The 17,732-nt window shown below is 41.9% G+C and overlaps 1 protein-coding gene across 9 annotated transcripts in view; it reads left to right on the top strand.

Annotated features, from left to right (window-relative positions):
- Window positions 1–17,732, top strand: part of LOC123372719 (aminopeptidase O (putative)) — a 388,654-nt gene that overhangs the window by 93,743 nt on the left and 277,179 nt on the right. For 2 of the 9 annotated variants that reach the window (XM_045021081.1, XM_045021075.1), the window contains exons 4-6: window positions 6,620–6,788; window positions 7,948–8,062; window positions 12,076–12,157. The exons of 1 other annotated variant lie outside the window; for it this stretch is intronic. The gene's annotated coding sequence lies outside the window, so the exon portion shown is untranslated. The remainder of the gene's footprint in view (window positions 1–6,619; window positions 6,789–7,947; window positions 8,063–12,075; window positions 12,158–17,732) is intronic. 6 more of the 9 variants (XM_045021076.1, XM_045021079.1, XM_045021078.1 and 3 more) reach the window with 4 other exon arrangements.

Here is a 17,732-nt window from a genome sequence, read left to right as displayed (position 1 = left end):
CCAGAGTAGAATGATTAGTAATGGAACAGTTATAGACTTTAAAAAAAAATTGGTGGAGGGAGGCTTAGATTTTGTTTGTTTAACTTTACATTCCTAAATGAAAGTCAGGACAGTAAATTAGTGGCAAAAAGCTCTATTCACATTCTCTAGTAACAGAAAATCTATAGTTCATAGCATGATTGACCATATCCCTGAGCAGCCAGTTTCACATTTAATCTTTCAGTGAAATTAAAAAGGAAGAATAATGGAGGCAACAATTATTGCACATGTTATTGTGCAAATGCCAGTTTTCTTTATTCTTCTACAATTATGAAAGTCAAAAGGTCAGGATATGAAATGCTAAGAACATCCCCATAGCTGATCAGTTAATCCTGGGAATGCATAACAAGGACTGCATAGTCAGTCATAAAATTTTAAAGAGCTACGGTAAATCTCTGTGCAAATATTGCCTTCATTTTTACAGTAAAGCAGTTAAGTGATATTCAGAATGATCACTTATCTCTGTTCTGTAACCTATTTAACCCCTAGTAGTGCACCTTGTTTTATACTCGTATTCCCTCCACAATGGTCTTTATGTAAGAGTGAAGTAGAAGGGTTAAAAATTAAGATCATATCCATTAACTCAAGTTTACTTCACATCAGCATTGCTCACCACAGGATGAGTAATTGAATCATTCTCTAGTGAAAACATTTATTTGCAGCCCTCTTGTGCAGCTGCTTAACATGCCAGTTTGACATTGTTCAGAGCTCTGTCTCCAAGACCCCATTCCGTTGTTGCTGCAGTTGATCAGAAATAATAAGCATGTGCCAAGCAAGAAGTGTACTTCCTATAAGCAGTGAAACAAGAAAATGAAAGCTAAGAGAGACCAATTCATCATTACCTCTTTGAATTATAATTGGCATTCAGACATTCCTTATTCAAACTGTGTCTGCCAATTACATCTCCAGGAATGGGCAAAAGACTAAATTTTTTTCAGAAATCCTTTTCAAAATCCATTGCAACTCTCTCAGGTAAGCTTTCCAGACAGTTTTATTAACCAAATCTCCCAAAGTGTGTACTTTTTCTATATTCCTTTCCCTGTCATTAGCAATTAAAAGAACAAAAACAAAATAAATAAATGATAGAGCCAGATGAAAAATAGACTACAGGGTCAATAACAGAAAGGAAGTTCAAAGGCACAAAAATAAGGTCATATGATTAAATGTGTAAAAACAAAATCAGTGGCATATAAATAACTGCGATATAAGCCACAATGCTTCCTTCACATCAGTGGAAGATAGCTATAATATATAAAAAAGAGAGCTGAATGGGGGCAAAACAAAGGGAGTGGCAGCTTTGCGAGATGCACCTCTCTATTGACCAGGCTGTGAACCCTTTATTCCCAATAGTGAGCAGCTACTTGCAGGAATAATCCCATTGACATCAATACAAACAACTCACTAGTGGGAATAAGGGGTTCACAATATGGCATCACATGCGTATGTTAGGGGGTTCAGTGAGTAAATGCAGGTATCCAGGGGCGGCTCCAGGCTCCAGCATGCCAAGCGCGTGCTTGGGGCAGCATGCCACGAGGGGCGCTCTGCCGGTCGCCAGGAGGGCGGCAGGCAGGGTGCCTTCAGCGGCATGCCTGCAGAGGGTCCGCTGATCCCGCGGCTCCACCGAAGCCGCGGGATCAGCGGGCCCTCTACAGGCACACCTGCGGGAGGTCCACCGGAGCCGCGGGACCAGCGGACTCTCCACAGGCACGCTTGTGGGAGGTCCACCGGAGCCGCGGGACCGGCGAGCGGCAGGGCGCCCCCCGCGGCATGATGCTGTGCTTGGGGCGGCGAAATGTCTAGAGCCGCCCCTGCCTCAGGTATCTAGTGTACAAGCAGCCAGTCTATACCGCATGCTCCCTGCGAAGGTATCTAAAGTCCACTATGACATAATGATCTGCATTAATTAACTGGAGAAGTTAATGTGGTGCAGACTAGCATTAATTCTCCATGCAAAGGATAGTATTGGGGGGCACGGTAGCTAACTATGCCACCAGATGTATTGGGGGGAGCATCTGGAAAGAAAACTGCTTTGTAGGTCTGGTTGAGGAACCATAACATGACACAGGTCTGTGCTTCCTGGCTGTCCTCAACTGATGCAGCCTCACCATTTCCCCTGCCAGGAAATCTCCATCCCTGTGAAACTGATGGGAAAATGTGACCAAAAAAAAAAATAAAAAAAATGCCCCAGCTTTTTTCAGTAACTTTTCCTCTCTCATGAGTGTCATTCCATATGAGGAAAAGATGGGGCATGCAAAGCCTAGATTTTGATGCTCCCCAAATCAGATATGATGAGCAATTAGAGAGGAGACAGATATCTTCTGTTTACACAGAAACACCTTGCAACTCATCAATAATGACAGGAAAGGAAATACAGAAGAAAGTATGTGACAGGTTAATGGAGTTATAGTGGGGTAACAGTTTTTAACCCTGTGCTTCTTTATCCTCCAGAGGCTCTGCTTACATTCACATCAGCAATGTCATAGATTAATGAAGGAGTTGTTTCATTCCATCTACAGTGCTTATTTTGGAGAAGTTTAATTTACATGAAAAAGGAAAATAATGAACTTATCACAATTTCATTGCTTATAGGAAAAAACAGATGAATAAGAGAGTACACATTACAGCAGGTGGACACCATCAACCCTTCGGCTTATATTTTTTGTATATCATAAAAGTTAATACACGTGGTATTGGGAGCTTTGAATGACTATGTGTCAAACTGGTTCTTAGGATCGTACAGGGGTATTTTCAGCTGAAAACTCAATACTATGACGGCTACAAGACCAGATTCAGACTGGGTGTAAGCAGGTATTTGGAGCTTTCAACTGACGTCAGTGGGAGTTGCATCTGATTACACGAGGACTGAATTTGATCCATATTATTAATTTAAGCATGTGATGATAACCTGTTTTACCAGAATTCAAACCTGAACCCTAGCCTAACCTTATTCTGAGATGTCCTGCTCCTCTGACAGTTCTCCCACTACTGAGCTAGGAGGCTGGTCTTTTATAATCCCACTTCCTGTCCCACCACTCTGCTTCCGGCTGGGTGGCCACACATGGCCTGGTTCTGCCCACCAGGGGGTGATTTTGGGTCTCTCCCCTTCTGACAGGGTGGGAGGCCACGCCTCCTCACTACACATATATACAAGTGATATGATTGTGTCTCTCTCTCCCCCAGATGATGTTGTATATCACTTGTCTTTATGGCAAGATCTTTGGATCAAAGACTTTGTCTTTGTATTGTTTGTAGAGCACCTAGCAAAATGGGGCTCAGATCCTTTATGTCCTATTGCAGTATCAATATGTAGAAATTAATGCAATGCTATGACAGCTATTGCCCTTTTCCAGCAGCTCAAGTGATACTAAAAGGGGTCTGTGATTACTACATGTGTACCCTGTTGTGATGGGGTATACAAACCCCACAGCAAGCAGTTGAACTGCTTTGGGCTCAGCTAGCTTGACCCCACCACACTTTCAAAAGATGCACAGACTGGAAGAGGAGTTGAAAAGAAGCAGAAGAGCATCCTTATGAACAGACCAGGGAAGAGAAAAGACTTCTAGCTTGCAGCTCCTGTGTTTTGTTTATGGACTATCCTGGAAGGGGAGAGACTTGGGACTGACCTGGCCAGAGGGCCAAGACACAAGAGGAGGCACCTGCCTCCCCGAGAGAGAGCGAGAGCTACTGTACCTTGCCTGGCTGCGAAGAGATGCTAAGCGGTGAACTGACCCCCTTCACAGCCTCCTTGGGTAGACTATGAACTTTGGACAACAGCTGAGTGGTAGGAAGTGGCCCAGGAAAGGCAGCCTTAATGTGCTCCTGGGTGTCAGATCCTTGTGTCACCTTCATGGGGCCCAATGCAATGGGAGGCCCCAAAAAACCCCTCTGCAGGTTGAAGGGCCTAAGCCCTGACTGCTAGGCAATGCTTCCCATGAGCAAAGACTATCACACTTGTACACTATATTTGCCATGCATTTATCTAGACTAGGAATAAAAGTATGATGTTAGTACTTGACTAGTTTAGTACATGTTAAAGGTAGGGTGCCTTGTCTAGACTAGACTTTTAAAACATGTTAGTTAGCAAGTGGCAGCTAATGTGTGGTAACATGACAACTTAAAGTCTAATTTAGGAAAGGACCACACCATGCAAAGCACTGGAATTAAAGTAGCAGGATTCAGTTACAATCCAACATAGAGTGGAAAAATACTGACAAATCTAATACTTCTGAAGAATTTTCATATTCAAATATAGTAAATTAGACTCCTACTGCACCACATCTAATAATTTGAAGTCATGTTAGATAGTAATTTGGGGCTTTGAATCTTTTAGATACGTAGTTCTGTAGATTTCATTTATTTGACTGTTTACATTTGCCTGAACTAAATATTTAAAATAGCCTTAAAGTGTGTGTATGTTTGCTGAGGTGAGGCGAATGTTAGTTTGGTATATAAAAGTTAGAAGGAGAACTAAACTTTGAAATAGGAAAGATGAGAACCTTATTTACCAAAAGTTACAGTATAATAGTGAAAGAGAGTGAAGGCCAGAAAACTTACAACTGGTAAATGGGAATGGAACAGTAAGCAACTTGTACAGTCATCCTCAATGAATGAAATAAACAGTTTTCACCACTCTGCGCTATAGCCTGTTTTATTCGTATTACATAAAATCTTTCCTTTTTCCTTTTTTATTGATTTCTTTCTGATACTGGAACAGCTCAGTATCATAAATTGCAAAGCTGTTTGATGACTGTGCTAGGTTCAACTCAAAATGTTAGTCCTTACTTTTATTTGTGAGTGGAATTGTGTCATGTTAGCATTTGTTATGGTTGACTGCACTACAGAGGGAAAAAGTGTTGTAAATTTTGATGCAGTGCAGCTGTACAAACCGTTATGTAAGTGTCAGTTTTTAATTGGCTGGCTGTGTGCTTTTTTTCTCTAGATCTATCTGAATGTTAGTAAATCATGTTGTGGTGGCATATGGTACAGTGAGGATAAATTATGAGTGTATATATAAACACCCATATGGTAAATTTATATCTATCAATATTGTTCTTAGTTATAGTATATATCTTTATATTGTAAATAAGATAGTACAATGGGTCAACAGGTTTTATCACATGCATACTTAGTGTATAATATATACCAAATCACCTCAAGACATGTCACTTTTTGGTGTCTAGATGTCACAATGGATTATTTACTGGTCTTTCATCTCTGTAGATCTAGGACCAAGTACAGCTCTGAACTGGGTAGAAATCCAATGAAAGATTGTGTTTAGTGCAGGATTGAATTTGTCCCATAATCTCAAATTTTGTTTTTGTTAGCTCATAAGTGAAGATTAGCTTGATGGTCTCCTCACTGTCTCCGGTGGGTCTTTGTCTGCATCATACATGAGGCAAGAAAGCAATGTGGCCATACTTTCTCATTTGATCTCAAATGCAAGAAGAGTCCCATCTTGAAAATTAAGTCATCTGAATGTGCAGTCCTAATATGTGAATCCAGGAATGAAATAAACACAATAATATCCTTGATGTACAGATAATATGGTGAGAAATCCAATGAAGGCCAGTGAGATTCCTGGAAGAAATAACAGAGCTCCTATTTAACATCATAATGGACTTCTCAAGAGTCATTGTCCTGAGAGATCTGAACATCCACATAGACAATATATCTAACAACATAGTTCGCTATTTCCTACTTACCATAGATTTTTCTCAAGTTGTCTTCAGCATCACTCACAAAACTGAACACACACTAGAGCTCATCTTTGACATTGGGTCAGGTAGAGTGGACAACAATCTGTCCTCTTGCAGAGACCATCACCTTCTCATGATAAAGATTAAATGAATCAATCATTTCCACTTCAGTGAATGAAGCTTCTAGAAAATGTCCGGAAGGAGTTGACAAACTAGCAGAACACTATAACCAACTACTGACTGAAGCCATTGATTGCTCCCCAAAGCCCCTTCCCTCATACCATCTCTGTAAATTACTGTGATTTTTCTGATTAACTCTACCTAGTGAAGCAAAAAACCAGTTGAGTGAAGTGCATATGGGGCAAGATCCACTTGGCAACCCATGAAATTCTCCAGATTAAACTTCATATTGTGGCAACACAACTCTTTCATCATAGCAAAACTTAGCATTTCTCCCCTCTGGTGTTGGGACCTGGAGAAAATCAGTCCTATAAGGAGGTTTAATTTTTGATGTTGCCTTATTTACAGAGCAGGCCCTAGGGTTGGCCTCGAGGTTTATTTAAACAAACAGACAAATTTCCTAAGTCCCATTGGAGTACTTCCTCTTATGCTGCTACCAATCACCAGCCACACTGTCTAACCCACACTGTGTTGGGAACTCAGGTCTCCTCTCCAAACAGAAATAAATACAAGATTTCCCTTGTAGAGAAAAACAACTCTTTACGTGGGAGGAGCCCTTTCCCCTTGTTGCACACAGCTCTTTTGCAGCTTGCTTCTCATCCCTCCTCTCCCCTCTCTCTCCTAACTGGGATCAGTTTTTTAGAGATCACGTGTTCGACTCTGGTGACCATAATTAACCTGAGGTAACTTCTTTCTGTTTATAGGAAAAAGGCTTTAAGACTGATATACCTGCCTTCAGCCACCCTTTTAGATTTGTCAGGTCTGACTTTGTCACAATATATACTCAGCAGCCATAAAGAAAGCTAAAAGGACATATGACACAACTGAATCCTTTGTGTCCCTCTCAAACACAACTGCACCAGCTTGCTAAAGGTGAGCGGAAGTGTTTCATGCATCTCTAAAACTGACCCCCTGTCCTTCATGAGAAGTGAAGTCCAGTGAGAAACACCTAGTCCCCCTTTGATAACTGAGATAACCCATGCCTCCCTCAAAAAGGCAAACTGTCAGTTATCCTAATGAATGCAGTACTCAGACTTTGGAGAAGCCAACCCTTAAAACAGCCTCACTGAATGCCACCCACTCTCCAATCTCAATTTCTTTGGTAAAGTTATTGAGACCCCAAGCTCCAGCAATATCTGTCAAAATCCTAGATATATATCACAGTCATGTTTCAGACCTGGCAGTGATACCAAAATGGCCCTGAGGAACACTGCCTGTTGTTCATGGCACTAAGGGACTACCTTCTTCTGCTCTTAAGCAACAAATCAGATTCTTTGTTGATATTGCTAGATCTCTCTGCATCCTTCAAAACCATGGATCATATATGGTACTGATGACAAACAAACAAGATCTTATCTGAGAATGGCTTAGCACTGTGTAGGATGTACTTGTTCCTTTTATATAAGTTCCAGAGAGTCATGATGGGCACCTGTTCCTTGTCAAAATTCTTAAATAGACAAATTAGTACCATCATGCACTTCTGCATAACTGACAATCCCTTCTGAGAAGCCCAGGACTGGAACAGCTGAGATGATGTGAATTACAAATGAGCCACATTGCCAAAGCTGCTGTTGGCTCGAACAAACTGTGTAGTATCTGCTGGCACTGTACCCAACTCATGCCATGTTCTAAATAACTCTCATTAACTAAAACTCATCCACACAAACTTTAGCAAGAATACACATGATTTGTAAAATACATACAGATGACTATTCATGCTAATAGATTTATTGTTGACATAAATTTCTTCCTTTGACACCTTTTAAAATTGTTACAGTCACACAGTATATAATTTAGGATAAATCTTTAAAGCTCATATACAAAAATCCATCAGTGCTATGGCCTTTTAAAATGTGTAACGAATAAAAAATGTTAAAATTATTTATGAATGGAGTGACTGGTAAAGATTTGGGAAGGTTCACTTCATAAATAATCTGATAAATCATGGAAACAATGAATTACATTCGTACCAAGTCAGAAGTGAACTACCTAGGTTAGACTTAATATAATAATGTTGTTTCTTTTCTTTCAGATGGATATAATTAAATATACAGATAGAAGTATGGGAATGGACGACAGCATTACTTTATACTGTCGGTGGAACTCTTTGACTGAAGAAAAGAAATATTCAGTATAAATAGATAAAGGTTAGAAATCAAACAGTTACACTTAATTGATGTAATTCTTGTAAATTTAATGTAATTCTAGGAAAGCTTCACAAGAATGATACATTTGTACACTTGTTTGCATGTATATTACCTCTGTGGTGATAATTAACACATCGTAAGAGTTTAAGGTATTAGGACAAAACCTAGACCTTGTTGTAAATTCAAGAACAATTATCTTTAAGCATTTTCAGCATCTAATAATTTAGGGATTACAGTCTGTTAATTCATTCAGAATCCCCAGATTTTATGTATATTATATAATATGCCTTTTTTGTCGTTCCTGTCAACACCTTTGAAAAAAGTAATATTTTTGGTAGTGTGACTTTTATCAGTAAATAGTGAATAATTTGAATCCCCATTGAGAAGTCTTTTCTGAGATGTTAAGGTTCCAAATGATGGAATTTCTATTTTTGATATTCCATGTGTTTTGAAGGAGATCAGACTAGATTATCATAATAATCCTTTCTGGGCTTAAAAATCTATGATTCCACAAGATACACATCTACCTCGATATAACACTGTCCTCGGGAGCCAAAAAATCTTACTGCACTGTAGGTGAAACTGTGTTATATTGAACTTGCTTTGATCTGCCGGAGCACGTGCCCCCCCCCCCCCACCCCAGCACTGCTTTACTGTGTTATATCCGAATTTGTGTTATATCAGATCATGTTATATCGGGATAGAGGTGTATATGCTAAATCAGGACATTACACACTATTAAACCTAGTGAAAGAAATGTTACATTTTGGAGGCTTTTTTTTTTTTAACTAACTTTAGATGTTCTTATTCTTTTTAATCTCTTTACCCACCCCTTTTGTTGTTCGTTTATCACCCTCCTGATTTCTCTAGGCAGCCTGTCGCCAAGGAGAATGGTTCCCATTCTACTGTGGTGGAGGGAGGCCATCCATACTATACAGCCCCCTCTCTCCATAGAATGTTCCACCAAATCGAAATCCTCCACCCTACACCACTTATCCAGCTAGGGGTTCACTTGCAGCACCTTCTGACTTCTATCTTCCTTTGCTCATGGGATAGGAAGGATCTCAGGGAATCTGGAAGCGTGCTGAAGTCATCTATTATCTGTGAGATATCCAGTGATGCAGTGTCATTATTGTCATTATGAACCATCTCCAGTGGATTCTTGCCTGTCAACTTTAGGATGCTTATCTGATCTTAGAGTGAAGTCTCATGTCTTGGCTCTGGGAAGGCAGCACACCATCCTGTTGACAGCCTGTTCCTTGCAGAAGGGTTTAGGACACATCCCTGTCCTTGGCATCTCTCATTGACGAGCTTACGTGGCTCACCACCTAGCATATGTGGTTTTGTGGATTGCATCATAAGGAGTGTCTAACTCAGGCTTTGTGGATTGCAGTGTTGTTCCTGTGATTTTTCTGGGTGCCTAAAATTAGGCATCACAACGTTCAGCATCACAATACCTAAGTTCCTTTGTGGAGCTGGGTTGACAGAACTAATGAAAATCAACAACTTGCCAATTAGAAGCATCCCTAGGCAGCTGAGAGTGAAGTGATAACTCCGGAAACGAACGAAAGTGCATTGCAATGAAGAGATGGGATATGTGTGCCAGCAGATAATGAGTGATTGTTTGCTCCAAGGGTTTTCATTGGTTGTCAAAGTGAGTGAGTGAATGAAACATTCAATTAATGATTTGGAGAGGTTTTTATTTTTTCTATCCTACCCTTGTTTCAGTGAGTTTTGGCTATCTCACATAGCAACATTAGGGCCCTCTCTTGATGGGCAAAAAGGAAGGTGTGTTTCTCCATCCTGTTATCTTAACGTGATTGAAAAGGCTCATCAGAACAGAGCCTGGTAGTGATAGATTAATTATTCTCAAACTCCAGATGACCATGAGTTGTTCCTGTTCATTTTGTTTGTCTGCAGACTCCCATTGGAGGGGGTTTAATTAGCCATTTACAATCAGTCCTCTGATGCCTGATGTGCCCCATCACCCAATGTGATAGGTCCTGCAGCATTTCCTTTGGAACTCTGTGGGAATCCATGTCACCTGCTGAAGTGCTATGGGTTTGAAGGAAAGGGATTCTGGAGACCATCTGGGAAAAATTAATTCCAAATGACTGAACTTGAGGTCATTTAGTTAGAACAGCTTCCTCTCAGGGTGAAATGTAAACACTGTAGGAAGGACTAGTGTGCAGAACTGTTAAGTGTACATTGTTGACCATATTTTCACCTGGTGTGAATTGGCACAGCTCCACTGAAGTTGACAGAGCTTCACCAGTTTACATCAGTAGAAAATTTGGCCTTAGGACTTTCTGTGAATGCCAACGAGGCAGCACAAACTTCAAAAAAGATTTCAGCATGATGTGAAGGCCACCTTAATTTTTTTCAGTAGCTGAGCTATAAAGAGCAGTAAGCTGCATGAAGTGCAGCTGTGGGAGGCCCTATTGAAGTACACACACTGTAGATGCACACAGTGCAGTAGCTGTCATTTAACTGGAATGGTTCCTGAGAATGTAAAGCAGTGATATTTTTGAGAGATCTCATGATAGCTGCTTGGATTTTTCAGTACATGCATTTTTGTTTTCTAACCATTTTCAGAACAAAACCTTTGGTATGTAAGGTATGGAGTGTTGTTTGCAGTTAGGACTCCTAACTCTAAGGCCAATGTTTTGATGCTGGCTTTGAGCATCAATTTTTGGGCAGATCACTAAACCTTTCTTTGCCTCATTTTCCCCATTTAATAATTTTACATAACAAAACACTTCTATGAGGTTAGTAATAAGGCTAAATAAATTAATGATTGTAGATGACAGGTTAGACTGTAGATTGACTGAAGTTAAAAGCTGAAGGAGAATTGGTATGGGGCCGAGATGGGGCTTAGTAGATGATTAATGGAGAGATAAGAGAGGTCCCTGATTCTTATTTATGGCCACACATTAAATGTAGTCATAATTATATTAGCTGTTTTTGTACTCTGACTCAACAGATGTAAATCTCATTGTTCCTTTTTCGTTTTACAGTTTAGCCTCTTTTCAAATCCCACCCTCTGCTTATAAACAACTATAGAGAGTAAGAAGAAAAACAAAATGTCAGAAATGTGATAAATCATTCCACTAGCTGCTAATCTGATTGCTAAGAAGCGCACACAAAAAAAGTTGTTTACCTATATTCTCACTCCTTTCCCCGCTTGCTATTTCTCCAGGTCTTTACTGGCTAATCAGTGCTAGCGGTGGAAAAAAAATTGTGATTTGCATTTGTTCTCTAAAGAATGCAATTCCCTTAATTTCTAATGTAGGATATAAAAAGGAATGATATTTTAACTTATTAAAAAAATCCTTAGTGACAACCACAGTTACATTTCAGGGAAATAAAGGTAATCTGGATTTCAAACTACTAACAATGATGCTAGGAAAGTAGAGGACAAAGATCGTTTAGAAGGGAAAGCACCATGTTGTTTTTTCCTGGTCCAATACCATTAACTCCTATCAGGGATTTGCCTAACTGCCCATGCTCCAGCCCCACAGTAGTGTCCATATTATCACTTGCCATGGAAGTTGAGTTGGTTGCATCCTTAAAATGTGTCCTAAATACGTCCATTGTCTTACTATATTTGATGCTTTAGATTGTTTGCTCTACTTAGAATTTCTGATGTTGCAAGAAACACTTTCCAATGGAGTCTTAAGATCTTCTAAAGGCATTTATTTTGGAATGAGTGGCTCTTCTTATCAATTTCTGTTGTAAATTTCTGACTCTGCTCCATAAATGGGGATAGACATGATGCCACTGTTAAAAATTTGTATTTTTGTCAGTGCTAATCATATTACGGTACTTTTTCAAATTTTTTCCAGTTTATGAAACTTGTTTGGTTCTTTGACATCTAGCATGGTGTTGCCTTCATGGCACATCTCACTGCCTAGATAGATAAAATTGCTTACTTCGTCTAGTGCTTTTCATCCACTCTGATGTCCACTCTGGGGACATTGATAGCCATGTATTTTTGTCTTCCCTTGCTGTAGCTGTATTTGCCAGAAGCTGGGTCTTTTCTTCCATTAAGCCGTGTGTTGAACTAAGCAGGACAGTATCGTCAGCAAAATCAAGGTAATCCTTATTGTGCTTTATCTTTTGATCGTAAAATTCCTCAATTGCCTTCTGCAGTTACTTTCCTCATGACATAGTCTTTGACCAGTGCAACAATAGTGGGGACATAATACACCCTTGCCTTACTCCAATTGCCACTGGAAACCACTGGCTGATGTTATCACTATCTCTGAATGCACATTTGGCATTATATAGATCCTTGATTATTTTAATAATTTTTGCTGGTATTCCATAGTGTACCATAATTTTCCAAAGACCATTTCTGTGTATGCTGTCAAAAGTCTTCTAGAAAGCTGTAAAATATATCACAAGAGATGCTTTCCATTCCACACTTTGTTTTCAGAGATATGGAACAACAGTATGGTCTGCACATGATCTCTGTTTAAAACTTGCTTGATTCTCTCTAAGCTGAAGGTCTATTTGCTTTTTGATACAGTCCAGCATAAATGCCGGAACTAGGGGTGCTGGGGATGCTGCTGCACCCTCTGGTTTGAAGTGGTTTCCATCATATACAAGATTTACAGCTTGGTTCAATGGCTCTCAGTACCTCCCACTATAAAATTTGTTACAGCACCCCTACCTTCCAGGATGATGATGCACATGAGTAATATGATTCCTCCCCAGTTATTGCAGTTGGTGAGGTCACCCTTCTTTGGCAATTTTACTATATGCTCTGTCTTCCATTGAGTTGGATTCTTTTCTTCATTCCAATTTGTATCCCAAAACACAAGGAAAGTCTGTTTCATCACTTGCTTTAAGCATCTCTCCAGTAACGTTATCCTCTCCAGCGGCATTCCCATATTTCAGTTTACTGATGTTTTTTTGACTTCTACAATTGTAATATCTTCTAAATCAATATTAAGGTTTAGTAGTAGGTCTTTGTCACATATTTCTAATAGTTCACATGTGCTTGGTCAGTTTAAAACAGCCTGAAAATGTTCTGCCCATCTTTTCTGTTATTCTTCTGTTCTAAGTCTTTCCATCTGCATCTGTAGCAGGGCCTCCAGTACTATTAACTGTTTGTCTTATACAAGGTTGTAATATCACCTTTTTAGCTAGCATCTTCAGCATCTTGACATTTTCTATATGCCCTTTTATCTCTTCTAGTACTTCTTTTTCCTCTCTAACTAGATCTCTATTTTTGCCATTTGCTTGTCGTTATGTGTCTTAGCATTCATGAATTTTTGCTTTACACTTTTTTTCCTGCAGATGCCTAAGTAACATTGCTAATCCATTCTTCCTTTTTTGATTTTGTTGTTGTTAGAAAGCAGTTTTCCCACCCATCTTTTGTTTTCTTCAGTTACGTACATTAGAACACTGAACCTGTTCTTCAGTTTAAGCTGAAAAGGGCTTTTTATATTTGGGTCATTTAATTGTGCCAGTTGATGCATGGTCTTTGTTTTAACCTTCTTGATCTTCAATTTAGTGATACAAACGTTCTGATTGCTGCTGACCTCTGCTCCCCTGTATAAATACACATCTGCCAGTGAGCTGGGAAACTTTCTTGAAATGCAGAAGTGATCTGTCTGGTTCTCTGTAGTACCATGGGAAAGGGGAGAGTTCCATGTTGCTTTATGAATTTCTTTGAGGAAATAATTCCACCCATCAGTAGATTGTTTCCTGCACATTTCTACTAATCATTCACTATTTTGGTTCATGTCCAAATCATTCTGCATTTGTCTATAACTTTATCCAATCTATCATTGTTACTTGCACCTTTGTGTTAAAATCACCCCTGATCACTGTATCATTTTTGGGGATCTTGATTAACACATCTTGTAACAAATAATAAAAATCCCGCAAGAGACTCGTGCATATTAGGGTTTCTGCAGCTTTCTTCTACCAGGGTGTATTTTTTGGAGGGGACAGGGTTTGCAGAATTCTTTTTTCGAATGGAACAGTAGAAGTACCACTTGTTTCTATTTTAATGCACATTTTCTGGATTTGTGGTAGGATTACAAGAACCAAATACTAGACCTAAGATTTTCAGTACTCTTGCACTGGAATATATTGGTTTCTGGATTTTCAAGATGTAGTAGATGAGGCAAAACAATTTCTTTTTAAATAGTGGAATTCGGGTGCTAGGGATTAAAACTTGGCTGATTCCAGCAAGACGCAAGTGCTAAAGCTGGAGTCTTTTTGTGGCATTGTCATGCCAGCACATAATGGGATCCAGACATTTTTGGTGCGATTGGAGCTGTTTCACTTGTTCTTGATTTAGGTAATGCAATGTGTGAGGTGGATCCTGCTCTAGGGAGGTCCTGGGTCAGAGATTGTGTCATTGTACATACACTTGTTCTCTTTTAGGCATCAGAACTTGGGGGAGCAGGAGCCAAATATTGGCTGAGTTGGGGCTGTACCCTGTTAGAGTGTTATTGGTGCAGTAAGAGCAGTGGTGAGCTGGAGCCGGTTCCCACAGGTTCCCAAGAACCGGCTAAAATTAGACCTCTGTGGAGAACCGGTTGTTAAAGGGCCAGGGAGTGGGCAAAGAACTCCGGTCTGCGGGCCGGACCATCCTGTTGCTCCCAGGATTCCTAGCTGGGGAGGCTGAGGCTCCCCCGGCCCTTCCCCCGCTTCCCCCCAGCTGCAGCATGGCCAGCCGCCGGCATCAGCTGGGCAGCTCAGCTGAGCTCCGGAGTCGTCCTGCTGCTTTGAGCTGCCGGCAAGATGAGGGGGCTGCAAGCTCTAGGGCTGCCGCGGGGGGGGGGGGGGGGGGGGGGGGTGGGGCAATTTTCCCCAGGCCCTGCAGGAGCCCCTGGCCCCACGAGTATGTCTCCCCCGGCCCCTCCCCCGCTCCTCCCCTTAAATCAGAACTTTTTATAGGGAACTGGTTGTTAAGATTTTGGCAGCTCATCACTGAGTAAAAGTAGCTCCACATGTCTTCCATTTACACAGAGGAAGCTGAAGAACTGAGGCAAGAAAGTTGCAGGGTCTGGGAACCCTCAGCCTGTCCCCCCCCATAGCTGCCCTCTTGGCAGGTGGGATAAGATGTGCCACATTGCAACAATCATGCTCTACTGCAGTGGTTTTCAAACTGAGGATCGGAACCACAAAGTGGCTCATGACCCCATTTTAATGGGGTCACCAGGGCTGGCTTAGACTTGCTGGGATCCAGGACCAAAGCCCGAACCCATCTGCCCACGGCTGAAGCCCAAGCCTCAGGGTTTTAGTGCTGGGCAGTGGGGCTCAGGTTATAGGTCCCCTGTCTGCAGCAGAAGCCCTTGGTCATTGACTTTGGCATCCCCAGGGAGGCAGAGCTCGCGTGGGCTCAAGCTTCAGTCCTCGCTTCTGGAGTCACGTAGCAATTTTTGTTGTCAGAAGGGGGTCACGGTGCAGTGAAGTTTGAGAACCCCTGCGTGAGCTACAAACATCCAGCTCACTGCATCTGGTCTGAGGTCCCTCCCCACCCAGCAGGGATACTAGCAAAACAAACTCCACCCACCACTCACAGCACAGGCCCAGACAGCTGTGGGGATGGGGCTAAACCTGAATAGGACAGAATTTGGGGGAGGGATGTGATCATGCCTGTGGGTGGGGCTCTGTGGAGCACTCTTCGGCGGGTTGATGAGGTCATCAAGAGGTGCCCGCATGGCTGGCTTGAGCAGGTAGGAAGCAGCTGCTAGCATCAGGTAAACAAGCACAGCGGCTCTGCTTTTGGGGCTTCTGATGAGTGTGTCCCAGTCCTGCCTGCAGCGAGAGTCCCCAGGGTGGAAAGCAGGAGGTTTGGGCAAAGACACCGCTGCCCTCTGCCCCCAGCCAGCACCTGCTGCTCGCTCCTCTGTGTGCCCCAGCCTGGCTCACTTCCCCTTCCCTGTGTGGTCTCTCCCCCGCCCAGCTCACCCCCAGCCTGTCTCCCTTCTCTGTGCACCCTCCAGCCTGGCTTGTTTCTCCCTGCCCCTTCCTGGTGCCCCCTCCAGTCCCACCCCAGTGCACACTCCCTTGCCCCATCTGGTCCCAGTGCCCCCAGTCCCACAGCCCTGCCCCACCCCTCTCCTGTGCCCCATCCTGAGCAGCTCCTCTGCCCGTTCTCTCTGTCCCCCGCCCAGTCCAGGCTCCCCCCAGCACCTCCGCCTTGCCCTTGCCATTCCAGCCCGGCTCCATGTTGGGCTCCTCTGCCCCCAGTCCTGCTTCTCCTGGCCATCCCCACCTACGACTTGTGCTCCTGCCTGCTCCACCCCCTAGTTCAGTGGTCCCCAAACTTTTCACAGTTGTGCTCCCCCTTACTCCTGTCTGCGCCCCCCCGGGAGTTAGGGCCAGGAGCGGGGCCGTGGCTCCTGGGGGGAGGGAGGGTCACGGACAGGGGTAAGGAACCTAAGGTAGGGGCCGAGTCTGGGGCCAGGAGCCATCACCAGGGGCTGCAGCTAGGGGTGAGGGTTATGCTGGGTGTGGGGGCAAGGCTGGGGCCAGAGCCAGGAGCAGAGCTGTGGCCAGGAGCTGAGACTGGGGCTGCAGCTGGGGGTGGGGCTGGAACGGAGCTGGGGCCGTAGTGGGGCTTGGTGGTGCTCTCTCCCTGCCCCTTGTGGGGGCTGGCCTGGGACCCCCAGTGCCCTCTCAAATGTTTCTCCATGTCCTCTACAGCTTGAAGATCACTGCTCTAGTGCATAAAATGGTCAACTTGCTCCTAATATGGTGGCTTTTATACATGTAATATTTATGAGGCAGAAATGAGATTTTTTTTTTCTAAATTGTCATGTACAACATTTTGGATCAAATGAAATGTGCAGTTGCTTCAGTGCTACTTTTAGGCACCTAAAGTCAAAGTATTTTTAATTAAGTTGCTTTAAATTCTTTAAAAAGGTGTTACTGGTTTGTGTATTGTAATTGCCATATGCTTTCCAAAGCAAGATCACTTGGGAGGATTACATTTTTTATTAAAATAGCAGTACATTGGAAACGTCTGTGCTTTTGAATCCTATTAATTCTTGCTTTATTACTTTCTATTTTGTACTTGGAAAACACATCCTTTATATTGCTGTGAAAGGATATATTGATACCATCAATTATTATGCTCTGATGAGAGTCTATGGAGAAATAAGAAATATGCTTTGGTTTGGAAGGATTTTGTATAATCTTTGTCTTGCCTTCTATATCGGTTGAGATAATTTGTTTAAACAACAGTGACAAGTCTCTCTTCTTGCTTGTACATGTGACTTTAGCTGGTATAATCCAAAGTGGATTTGGTTTTCCTATGGCATTTGCCCACACAAAGAAGAACATATTAGTTCCCCAAAAATGTGATCCATCTGAGGGAAACCATTGCTGGCACAGGATATATCAGTATCTGCACCAGAAAACAATAATAAAAGATTGCCAAGCATGAGGGATTCTTATAATGTACAATACTGACAAATATTTTTGGAGAGATTCACTAAAGCTGTTGAATAATAAAGGTTTAAATATGTATACATATCCATGTAGTTAAAATTTACATACATTTTAACTCAGATCCTTTTGTTCTGGTTGTATATAAAAATAATTGTGAATTTCTAGGAAATTGTCTTTCTTATCTAGATTAGTGAATAAAAGACCACATCCTTTTAAAAAGTATAAGTTGTCACTTCTTTCTTTTAACGCC

The sequence above is a fragment of the Mauremys mutica genome, chromosome 6 (assembly GCF_020497125.1).
Source record: "Mauremys mutica isolate MM-2020 ecotype Southern chromosome 6, ASM2049712v1, whole genome shotgun sequence".
NCBI lineage: Eukaryota > Metazoa > Chordata > Testudines > Geoemydidae > Mauremys > Mauremys mutica.
Note: the sequence above shows the minus strand (reverse complement) of the source record. Positions and strands in the feature narration are given on the sequence as shown.